General features: G+C 45.7%; 2 long non-coding RNA genes across 2 annotated transcripts in view; both read left to right on the top strand.

The window, feature by feature from the left end:
- Positions 1-368: 368 nt before the first annotated feature.
- On the top strand, positions 369-1,855 carry LOC118528410 (uncharacterized). Its single transcript, XR_013448878.1, has 5 exons — positions 369-433; positions 542-577; positions 657-724; positions 848-942; positions 1,739-1,855. It is a non-coding gene; the product is annotated as an uncharacterized LOC118528410 (long non-coding RNA).
- A 7,141-nt stretch (positions 1,856-8,996) lies between these two features.
- Positions 8,997-12,692, top strand: part of LOC144378826 (uncharacterized) — a 71,433-nt gene continuing 67,737 nt past the window's right edge. The window contains exons 1-2 of the long non-coding RNA XR_013448873.1: positions 8,997-9,127; positions 10,943-11,781. This is a non-coding gene — a long non-coding RNA (uncharacterized LOC144378826). The remainder of the gene's footprint in view (positions 9,128-10,942; positions 11,782-12,692) is intronic.

Raw genomic sequence — 12,692 nt, 5'->3', positions numbered from 1 at the left:
ATGAATCCTACCCATAAAGCCGGTAGTGCCATCTGATGGCGCTGGTCTTTGCAACCCTGGGAACCATGGCGAGGATAGAAGTTTCCCAGCACACTTGATGGCACACTTGTCATGTGATAAATTAGGGAAAGATTGAAAATGGGTGAGGAAATTATGTCAACTCTGAACCCTGCAGGGGAAGAAAAATGATTACGGAAAAGAGGTAACAATAGCTTTGATCCTACTGTGCATTATAACCATGTGAAAAGTGTTTCCTGTGTCAGGATCAATTGTATGAGGGGACAGATAAGAGGAGAATGGCCACGTGGGCAGATGATTTAAAATCACAGCCAATATTGGGTGTTATCTGACGAAAGCAATTATAACTCACAGGCGAGAAGTCGGAGCGTTGCAAGATCAGCTGCGGGAGGCAGAGCTCACCTTCAAACACAAGGTAACCTGAGTTGTGCCCCAACATCCTGGCCCCTTCTCGCCTCTTGCAGGTGATGGAAGTGGCCCTTAGATCCCTGAACATGGGCTCTTGGTGCGTTGACTTTTACAGATCGCAGCTCATGAGAGAAGTGCTCTAGATAACTGGGTAAGTGTTTTCTTTTTCCTCCTCTTCGTTTGGGGCACAGTCCGGCACAGCTGAAGGTGGATGTGTTTTTCTCCCCCAGAACAAGGCTCGGGTTTGGGAGAGGAAGATAGTGCAGCAGAGCAGGGAGAACGCCTACGTGAGACACAGGTGTGCGAGTTTGACGTGCCCTTTTCTGGGTGTCTTGAGGGGTCAAGGCTAAGCTGTTTAGTGTCTAGTAGAGGACATGGTGTTGTAATTCTTCTAGACGTCCATTCTTTTTCTGTATTCAAGATTGCACATGATGAGGAGAGGGACGCTGCCTGAGGGATCCATGAGGCAGGAACCAATGCTGGGAAGACCTGAGACACAGAACCGTGTGCGGAGAGGTAGGGAGCGTGCTGTGAAATGCAGCAGCCTGATCTCTGCTGGGAAAGCACACGATGTCCTTCCCGTTCCTGTGGGTGATCACTGTGTGTCCTGGAGAGAATCACGAGCACTACCTAAGGACAGCAGGTCGTCTGAAGGGGTGACAGGAGGGTGCTTTCCTCAGGTGCCCACCGGCAGCAGGGCACCTGTCCCTGTGACAGGTGGAGCTCATGCCCCTCCCCTGAGTGCAGACCCTCCCACCCCCTCTACCACCCACCTACTGAAGAGCTGAGCCTGGAGGAGTTGTGAGCCCGAGCTCCCTTCCCACCTTGACGCAACGGTTCATGAAGACTTTTTGGAAAAAAACAAAAATTGAGAAAAATGGCATTTATTTACTCTTTATGGAGGTTCCTTGATTTTTGTTTCATTTGTCATCTACAGTAGTCTATTAATCCGTGAAATTCATGCATTTTACTCCTCTAACGTTATCGGTATAAAGCCACAGCTTTACTTCTCAATCTGCCTATTTTTACTTTGCTCCTGACTGTACGATTAGTCTACTCCAATTCTTCTCTTAAATATTTACGTAATAGCCAATCACACATGCTAGGCCTCATCTATAGACTGAAGGATTGAACCGTCAACTGGCGGCCTGAGAAAAGAATGCATGCCGTTCATGTTGAGGGTTTCTCCATTTTTAGCTGGTTGAGCCCAGAGCAGTCTACTGCCGTTCCCTTAGCTATGAAAACACCTGAAGCAAGGGGGGCGGAGCAAGATGGCGGAGGAGTAGGAGACCTGGATTTTGTCTCCTCTCAGGAATTCAGCTGGATAGGGATCAAACCATTCTGAACACCTACAAACTCAACAGGAGATCAAAGAAAAGAAGAGCAACAACTCTCTGAACAGAAAAGCGACCACTTTCTGGAAGGTAGGACGTGCGGAGAAGTGAATCCGAGGCGTTATTCGGGAGGATAGACGGCGGGGGAGGGGCCTCCGACGGCCGCTTCTGGCAAGTGATAGAGCCGCGGAGCACAAAATCAGAACTTTTAAAAGTCTGCTCCGCTGAGGGACGTCACTCTGGTGGCGAAGTGGGGGGTGGAACCCTCGCGGGACAGTGTGGTCTCAGGACCCTCAGGGTCACAGAAAGACCGGGGGTGCCTGAGTGCGGCAGAGCTCCCAGGTATCGGAGCAGGGAAGCCGGCTGCAGAGACGGAGCCCAGGCGCGGGCTCTCAGCTCGGGGTTGCTATAAACCGTGATCCGCGGCACAGTCGGGCCACTGCTCCTCCAGCAGGGACCCAACAAGCGGCAGATCCGGGGAGACTCACCTTCTTCCCCCGGGAGGAGAGGTGCAGGAGCGCACCGCGGGGATCTGCTGGGTTTGGAGACTCCACCCGGGGTCGGGTGCCAGATAGAAAGGCGCGGTCACAGGCCGGGTGAGCGTGGAGTGCGGCCGGAGACCGGGGAGACGGGAGTGACTGACGGCTTTTCTCTGGGGGCTCGCTGAGGAGCGGGACCCCGAGTTCTCGGCTCCGCCGGGGCGGAGACTGGGAGGCCGCCATTTTCACTCTCCGCCTCCAAAGCTGTACGGAGAGCTTGCAGGGAACAAAAGCTCCAGAGAGCAAACCCGAGCAGATTACTCAGCCCGGACCGGCAAGGGCGGGGCAATTTTGCCTCCGGCAAAGACATTTGGGAACCACGGCAACAGGCCCCTCCCCCAGAAGATCAGCGAGAACAGCCAGCCAAGACCAAGTTTACCGATCAATGAGAACGGCAGAACTCCAGCGCTAGGGGAACACTGCACATAGAATTCATGGCTTTTTTACCATGATTCTTTAGTCTTTCAAAGTTAATTATTTTTTTTAACTGTCTTTTTTTCTTTTTTCCTTTTTTCTTTTTTTTTTTCAATTTTTCTTTCCCTTTTTCAACCAACATCTTATCAATCCCTTTTTTAAAAAAAAAACATTTTTATTTTTCATTTTTAAAGTCATATTCTATCCCTTCATAGTAGTTACCCGTATTTTTGGCATATATATATAAGTTGTTCTCTCTTTAAAATCTTGAGATAGTTTCTTCTAACAGATCAAAATATACTCTAAATCTCTAGTGTATGGTTTTTTTCTACTCCCCTGCCTGATCACATTCTCTCCCTTTTTTCTTTCTTTTTTTTTTTTTTTTTTAAGCCTCTTCTTTCTTTTTTCAAACAACTTATCAAATCCTTTTTTAAAATTTTTTATAATTTCCATCTTTACAGTCATATTCCATCCCTTCATCATATCAACCCTTATTTTTGTACATATATAAGTTTTTCTTTCTTTAAAATTTTGAGAGGGACTTTCTTTTAACAGACCAAAATACACCCAAAATCTAGTGTGTGGCACTGATCTATAATCCAGCCTGATCATATTTGATCACATTCTGTTTTTGTTTTGTTTTGTTTTGTTCTGCTTTTGTTTGTTTTTATCTTTATCTTTTTCTTTTTTCTTTTTTTCTTTCCTTTTCTTTTTTCTCTCTTTCCCTTTCTTTTCCCACTGCTTCAGGTCTTTTCTGATTTGTTTAGAGTATATTTTCTGGGGACGTTGTTACCCTGCTAGCATTTTGTTCTCTCATTAATCTATTCTCCTCTGCACAAAATGACAAGACGGAAAAAATCACCTCAACAAAAAGAACAAGAGGTAGTACCGACTGCCAGGGACCTACTCAATACGGACATTAGTACGATGTCAGATCTAGAGTTCAGAATCATCACTTTAAAGATACTAGCTGGGCTTGAAAAAAGCATGGAAGTTATTAGAGAAACCCTTTCTGGAGAAGTAAAAGAACTAAAATCGAACCAAGTAGAAATCAAAAAGGCTATTAATGAGGTGCAATCAAATATGGGGGCGCTAACTGCTAGGATAAATGAGGCAGAAGAAAGAATCAGTGAGATAGAAGACCAAATGATGGAAAATAAAGAAGCTGAGAAAAAGAGAGATAAACAACTACTGGATCACGAGGGCAGAATTCGAGAGATAAACGATACCATAAGACGAAACAACATTAGAATAATTGGGATCCCAGAAGAAGAAGAAAGAGAGAGAGGTGCAGAAGGTATAATGGAGCAAATTATAGCAGAGAACTTCCCTAATTTGGGGAAGGAAACAGGCATCAAAATCCAGGAAGCACAGAGAACCCCTCTCAAAATCAATAAAAATAGGTCAACACCCCGACATCTAATAGTAAAACTTACGAGTCTCAGAGACAAAGAGAAAATCCTCAAAGCAGCTCGGGAGAAGAGATCTGTAACCTACAATGGTAGAAACATTAGATTGGCAACAGACTTATCCACAGAGACCTGGCAGGCCAGAAAGGACTGGCAGGACATATTCAGAGCACTAAATGAGAAAAATATGCAGCCAAGAATACTATATCCAGCTAGGCTGTCATTGAAAATTGAAGGAGAGATAAAAAGCCCCCAGGACAAACAAAAACTAAAGGAATTTGCAAACACGAAACCAGCCCTACAACAAATATTGAAAGGGGTCCTCTAAGCAAAGAGAGAGCCTAAAAGCAACATAGACCAGAAAGGAACACAAACAATATACAGTAACAGTCACTTTACAGGCAATACAATGGCACTGAACTCCTATCTTTCAATAGTTACCCTGAATGTAAATGGGCTAAATGCCCCAATCAAAAGACACAGGCTATCAGATTGGATTAAAAAACAAGACCCATCGATATGCTGTCTGCAAGAGACTCATTTTAGACCCAAAGACACCCCCAGATTGAAAGTGAGGGGGTGGAAAACCATTTACCATGCTAATGGACACCAAAAGAAAGCTGGGGTGGCAATCCTTATATCAGACAAATTAGATTTTAAACCAAAGACTGTAATAAGAGATGAGGAAGGACACTATATCCTACTTAAAGGGTCTATCCAACAAGAAGATCTAACAATTGTAAATATCTATGCCCCTAACATGGGAGCAGCCAATTATATAAGGCAATTAATAACAAAAGCAAAGAAACACATCGACAACAATACAATAATAGTGGGGGACTTTAACACCCCCCTCACTGAAATGGACAGATCGTCTAAGCAAAAGATCAACAAGGAAATAAAGACTTTAAATGACACACTGGACCAAATGGACTTCACAGACATATTCAGAACATTCCATCCCAAAGCAACGGAATACACATTCTTCTCTAGTGCCCATGGAACATTCTCCAGAATAGATCACATCCTAGGTCATAAATCAGGTCTCAACCGGTACCAGAAGATTGGGATCATCCCCTGCCTATTTTCAGACCACAATGCTTTGAAACTAGAACTCAATCACAAGAGGAAAGTCAGAAAGAATTCAAATACATGGAGGCTAAAGAGCATCCTACTGAAGAATGAATGGGTCAACCAGGAAATTAAAGAAGAATTAAAAAAATTCATGGAAACCAATGAAAATGAAAATACAACTATTCAAAATCTTTGGGATACAGCAAAGGCAGTCCTAAGAGGAAAGTATATAGCAATACAAGCCTTTCTCAAGAAACAAGAAAGGTCTCAAGTACACAACCTAACCCTACACCTAAAGGAGCTGGAGAAAGAACAGCAAATAAAGCCTAAACCCAGCAGGAGAAGAGAAATAATAAAGATCAGAGCAGAAATCAATGAAATAGAAACCAAAAGAACAGTAGAACAGATCAACGAAACTAGGAGCTGGTTCTTTGAAAGAATTAACAAGATTGATAAACCCCTGGCCAGACTTATCAAAAAGAAAAGAGAAATGACCCAAATCAACAAAATCATGAATGAAAGAGGAGAAATCACAACCAACACCAAAGAAATACAAACAATTATAAGAACATATTATGAGCAACTCTATGCCAGCAAATTAGATAACCTGGAAGTAATGGATGCATTCCTAGAGATGTATCAACTACCAAAACTGAATCAGGAAGAAATAGAAAACCTGAACAGACCTATAACCACTAAGGAAATAGAAGCAGTCATCAAAAATCTCCCAAAACACAAAAGCCCAGGGCCAGATGGCTTCCCAGGGGAATTCTACCAAACATTTCAAGAAGAATTAATACCTATCCTTCTGAAACTGTTCCAAAAAATAGAAATGGAAGGAAAACTTCCAAACTCATTTTATGAGGCCAGCATTACCTTGATCCCAAAACCAGACAAAGACCCCATCAAAAAGGAGAATTACAGACCAATATCCCTGATGAACATGGATGCAAAAATTCTCACCAAAATACTAGCCAATAGGATCCAACAGTACATTAAAAGGATTATTCACCACGACCAAGTCGGATTTATCCCTGGGCTGCAAGGTTGGTTCAACATCCGCAAATCAATCAACGTGATACAATACATTAACAAAAGAAAAAACAAGAATCACATGATCCTCTCAATAGATGCAGAAAAAGCATTTGACAAAGTACAGCATCCTTTCTTGATCAAAACTCTTCAGAGTATAGGGATAGAGGGTACATACCTCAATATCATAAAAGCCATCTATGAAAAACCTACAGCGAATATCATTCTCAATGGGGAAAAACTGAGAGCTTTCCCCCTAAGGTCAGGAACGCGGCAGGGATGTCCACTATCACCACTGCTATTCAACATAGTATTGGAAGTCCTAGCCACAGCAATCAGACAACAAAAAGAAATCAAAGGCATCCAAATTGGCAAAGAAGAAGTCAAACTCTCACTCTTTGCAGATGATATGATACTTTATGTGGAAAATCCCAAAGACTCCACCCCAAAACTGCTAGAACTCATACAGGAATTCAGTCAAGTGGCAGGATATAAAATCAATGCACAGAAGTCAGTGGCATTCCTATACACCAACAACAAGTCAGAAGAAAGAGAAATTAAGGAGTCGATCCCATTTACAATTGCACCCAAAACCATAAGATACCTAGGAATAAATCTAACCAAAGAGGCAAAGGATCTGTACTCAGAAAACTATAAAATACTCATGAAAGAAATTGAGGAAGACACAAAGAAATGGAAAAACGTTCCATGCTCATGGATTGGAAGAACAAATATTGTGAAGATGTCAATCCTACCTAGAGCAATCTACACATTCAATGCAATCCCCATCAAAATACCATCCACTTTCTTCAAAGAAATGGAACAAATAATCCTAAAATTTGTATGGAACCAGAAAAGACCCCGCATAGCCAGAGGAATGTTGAAAAAGAAAAGCAAAGCTGGCGGCATCACAATTCCAGACTTCCAGCTCTACTACAAAGCTGTCATCATCAAGACAGTATGGTACTGGCACAAAAACAGACACATAGATCAATGGAACAGAATAGAGAGCCCAGAAATGGACCCTCAACTCTATGGTCAACTCATCTTTGACAAAGCAGGAAAGAATGTCCAATGGAAAAAAGACAGTCTCTTCAACAAATGGTGTTGGGAAAATTGGACAGCCACATGCAGAAGAATGAAACTGGACCATTTCCTTACACCATACACAAAAATAGACTCCAAATGGTTGAAAGACCTCAATGTGAGACAGGAGTCCATCAAAATCCTAAAGGAGAACACAGGCAGCAACCTCTTCGACCTCAGCCGCAGCAACTTCTTCCTAGAAACATCGCCAAAGGCAAGGGAAGCAAGGGCAAAAATGAACTCTTGGGACTTCATCAAGATAAAAAGCTTTTGCAAAGCAAAGGAAACAGTCAACAAAACCAAAAGACAACTGACAGAATGGGAGAAGATATTTGCAAATGACATATCAGATAAAGGGCTAGTATCCAAAATCTATAAAGAACTCATCAAACTCAACACCCAAAGAACAAAGAATCCAATCAAGAAATGGGCAGAAGACATGAACAGACATTTTTCCAAAGAAGACATCCAAATGGCCAACAGACACATGAAAAAGTGTTCAATATCGCTCGGCATCAGGGAAATCCAAATCAAAACCTCAATGAGATACCACCTCACACCAGTCAGAATGGCTAAAATTAACAAGTCAGGAAATGACAGATGTTGGCGGGGATGCGGAGAAAGGGGAACCCTCCTACACTGTTGGTGGGAATGCAAGCTGGTGCAGCCACTCTGGAAAACAGTATGGAGGTTCCTCAAAAAGTTGAAAATAGAGCTACCATATGATCCAGCAATTGCACTACTGGGTATTTACCCCAAAGATACAAAAGTAGGGACCCGAAAGGCTACGTGCACCCCGATGTTTATAGCAGCAATGTCCACAATAGCCAAACTGTGGAAAGAGCCACGATGTCCATCAACAGATGAATGGATAAAGAAGAGGTGGTATATATATACAATGGAATATTATGCAGCCATCAAAAGGAATAAGATCTTGCCATTTGCAACGACGTGGATGGAACTGGAGGGTATTATGCTGAGCGAAATAAGTCAAACAGAGAAAGACATGTATCATATGACCTCACTGATATGAGGAATTCTTAATCTCAGGAAACAAACTGAGGGTTGCTGGAGTGGGGGGTGGGGTGGGAGGGATGGGGTGACTGGGTGATGAACACTGGGGAGGGTATGTGTTCTGGTAAGCGCTGTGAATTGTGCAGGACTGTTGAATCTCAGATCTGTACCTCTGAAACAAATAATGCAATATATGTTAAGAAAGAAAAAAAGAAGAAGAAGAATGTAGCAGGAGGGGAAGAATGAAGGGGGGGAAATCGGAGGGGGAGAAGAACCATGAGAGACGATGGACTCTGAAAAACAAACTGAGGGTTCTGGAGGGGAGGGGGTTGGGAGGATGGGTTAGCCTGGTGATGGGTATTGAGGAGGGCACGTTCTGCATGGAGCACTGGGTGTTATGCACAAACAATGAATCATGGAACACTATATCTAAAACTAATGATGTAATGTATGGGGATTAACATAACAATAAAAAAATTAAAAAAAAAAAAAAAACACCTGAAGCAAGCTGGGCGATGGTGGTCCCATCCTCGAGGGGGAGAGGCAGAGGTCTCCCCCTTGTCCTCAGGGGTCAGCAGAGACATTTGAGAAATGCTGTGTGTCTGAGAAGGGACCCAAGAGTGGGACAGAGGGGAACTTGTTAGGGGCGGGTTTGGAGGGTGGGTTTGAATTCTGCACAGTCGGTGCTGGTCTGAATCCACCTCCATCTGTTCTAGGGCTTTGGTCTGATGCTGAAACTGGTGGGTCTCCCATGGGGAACAGGGGCACCGAGCCTCCTAGAGACCCAGGGATGAGCAAGGTAACTACTGTGGCCTCTACCAGGTGTTCCGGAAACTTCTCCCTTTCTGAGCAGCACCCTGTCCTGGCCTTGTGTCTGTTGGGTGGGTTAGGGTTTGTCTGTGGTGTCATTCACCTTTCAAAATACAAGCAGTTCACCCAGGGGCTGACAGGCTTCTCCATTACAGATCCTCACCTTCGGTGGCACCTCCTGAAGCCACAGGTGCTTAGAGGTGAAGGATGGCAGGGCGCTCACTGTGTGTGTGTGTGTGTGTGTGTGTGTGTGTGTGTGTGTGTGAGTGTGTGTGTGAGTCGACCCCTGCCCACCCACAGTGCCCGGGCGGGGACTTAGCTCGAGGAGGATGACACGTCACTCCACAGTGAAGTCTCTGGCCGGCCTGACTGCCAGTCAGTAGGTTACGATCAGGTGCGATTGGTGTAGTGTTCATGTTGGGGTTAGATGATTTACCTGGGACAAGGTCTGTGGTAATCCTCACAACTGGAAACTAGGGGAAACTCTCTCTCCATTTTATATTGCCTGTTTTGCAGTTTGGCATGTTCTTAGATAGGGCAAGTTTCATAAGTCATCCCTGTTTGACTTCTGCTGGTAAAAATGCTGTACAGAATCCCTCTACTTGTACCCTTTCGACGACTGTTGTGAATTTCCAAAGCTGTTGGGTGTACTGGCCCACACGATCTGAAGGGGGGATGTCGGTGATTAGCTGCATGACCCGGGCCTCACAAGCCCTTCAGTTGGGCTTCTAGGAGCAGGTCTTTTTGGTCTTATGTCACTGTGAGAGCTGGTTTCTTCTCTCATCACACGTTCTGGAGTTGTCCATGAGAAAACATAAACATTTTTGTGAATTCTGTTATTTAGCCTTCCCATCTTAATTTCCCACTGGACAAAATTGCTCTGGAACTCAGTGTGCGGAAAATTCCGAAGACTGTGTTTTAAGATAAACACAGCCGCTGCACGTAAATAAGGGCTATTGGTATCATGTTCCTCTGGGAAAACCCTTTTCCAGGTCCACTATCAGACCACAGGCCCCTAATTCCTCAAGGGTCTTTGTGGCCTGGACAGAAACTGCAGAGAGTAGAAGACCGCTTTGTCAGGAAGTGAGGCAGGTGGGGACAGTCAGGGGCTTTGTGGGCAAGGGATTCACCTCGAGTGGCTCAGATTCCTTGTGGAGAAAGGGCATTCAGTTTCACCACATTCTGCCTATTCTTTTTTTTTTAAAAATATTTTATTAATTTGACAGAGAGAGACAGAGCGAGGAGGGAACACAAGCAGGGGTAGTGGGAGAGGGAGAAGCAGGCTGCCCGCTGAGCAGGGAGCCCGATGCGGGACTCGATCCCAGGACCCTGGGACCATGACCTGAGCCGAAGGCAGACGCTTAACCAACTGAGCCACCCAGGCGCGCCTCATTCTGTCTATTCTTAACAAACCCAAATCTTCTGCGGTGGTTGAAGAGGAACGATGAAGTGTTGTCCACGATGTCAATGCCTCCGTGTCTGGAGTGTGGGCTGCTTTACTCGTTTCCAGTGATCCCTTTTCACCCTTTAAGACACTATTTCTTGGTAGTGAACATTGGCAGACATGGGTAGTGATGTTTGGTGACAGTAGGTTATTCCTGTAACATCCATTCTCCTTCCCCACCCCACCCCCCTTATTATAGTAGGCAGCTATTGGGAGGGATAAAGTTGTCTAGCACGATGTGGCTCTCCTGGAACATGGTATTGGAGAAGGAGCAGGATGCTGAGAGCTCTCTTGGGTTTCAGCTCTTGGTGTTGCAACTTTTGTGTGTCTTGCCCAAATATTTTCTCCTCTGTTCTGCAGGTCGGTACAGATGTGAGAGGGTTTCCTCATGCTCCAAGGCCCCCCCATATGCCCTACCACATGGGGCAGGGTTTACCGGGCTTCACTGGCTATGGGCCACCTCCACCTCCTCCACATGGGTGGACATGGGGGCCTCAAGCACAGCTCGTTCCTGCTACACATGGTAAGATGATCTGAATTGGATGACCTGAATCGTAAAGCCTATTCATAGTTTAAGTACTTCAGTTGGTGGAGAAGATGTAGAGGAGGTACCAGAAGGCTTTGCAATGCAAGGATTGACCTGAGTGAGGACATAGTAGCATTCCTCACCTTTCTGTGGACATCCATTTCATGGACTGTCTTGTTTCACCCTACAGAAATGGGCAGCAGGTGTCCGCCATCGAGAAGAAAAGTGACAGTTTGCAAAAGACAGACACAAAAGCTTTGCCCATGGGCACTGCCCAGACACAATGTTTTGGGCCCTGGGATGGATGAAGCACAACCTCAAATCACTGTGACTTGTGGAGGCCCCAGTTGTCCAGTGTTATTCATTAGCTCTGAAAACATCTGTCACTGGGTGGACTGATCACATCCTCAGGTGTGGGGGACTTGTGTCTCCTTTGTCCACAGGGGTGAGAGGAGACCTGTGAGAAACGCTCTGAATCTGGAAGGGATGTGGGAGTGGGAGAGAGTGCAATAGGGTGGGGCAGGTGTAGAGGGTTGGCTTACATCCTGCATGGTCAAGGCCAGTGTGAATCCACCTCCGTCCCTTGTACGGCTTCGGTCATATTCCAGAAACCTGTGGCACTCAAGGGGACAACAGCGGCACCCCGCCCAAGAAGGTCCCACAGAAGGACCAGGTAAATACTGTGTCTTTCCTCAGTTGTAACCATTTCTGGAATCCTGTTCCTGTCTGGGCAGCACCCTGTCCTGACCTGTGTCTATTGGGTATGTCCTGGGATCTGTGTGTGGTGTCATTGACCTTTCAATATGCCAAGTCTTCATTCGGAGCCTACAGACTTCTCTGTATCCAAATCACCACCTTACGCGGGGCGTCCTGAAGCTCCAGGTGCTTAGAAATGAAGGAGAGCAGGACCCTGCCCTTGTGTGTGTGTGTGTGTGTGTGTGTGTGTGTGTGTGTGTGTGTGTGTAAACTCCTGGAGGAGAGCAATATGTCACTCCACACTGAAGTCGGCCAGTCCCGCTGACTCCTTGCAGTTTGCTTTCCCGCGAGAGCGGTAGTGGTGTTGGTTTTCGGGTCAGGAGACTAAGCTGGGAGAATGTCTGCGGTAATCCTCACAGCTGGAAACGGGAAAAGCCATGCCCTGCCTCACACTTTGTGCCACGTGCTTTGGGCAGCTGTGAGTGTTGGTGGAGAAGGTGAGCTGCGACCTCACGTGCGTTCCATCTGTGTGGGTGAAGACGCGACCCGGAATCCCTCCAGTTGCACCCTGGGTGAGATGAAGGTGAACTCTGCCAGGGGCCAGGTGTGTGGTAGAAAAGGCCCCCCGGAGCACAGCCGTGAAGAGGGAATCCCGGTGACTCCCTGCAGGGCCCACGGCTCACACACGTTTCAGTCGTGCTCCCGTGAGCGGGTTCTGATGCGCTTTGGTGGCTGTGCCAACTGATAGCGTCTCTCCTGATCCATCCTGGGAGGGTGACGCCTGCTCTCCAGACACATTGGTTTGCATCCGGGGATGCAGAATCGGCCCCTCAGTGGTTCTCGGCACCAAGGACTACGCATTTGCTCTGTGCCTGAGCTGAGAAGCAT

Source organism: Halichoerus grypus, chromosome 6 (genome assembly GCF_964656455.1).
Source record: "Halichoerus grypus chromosome 6, mHalGry1.hap1.1, whole genome shotgun sequence".
NCBI classification, from domain to species: domain Eukaryota; kingdom Metazoa; phylum Chordata; class Mammalia; order Carnivora; family Phocidae; genus Halichoerus; species Halichoerus grypus.
This window is presented reverse-complemented; position numbering and strand designations above follow the sequence as displayed.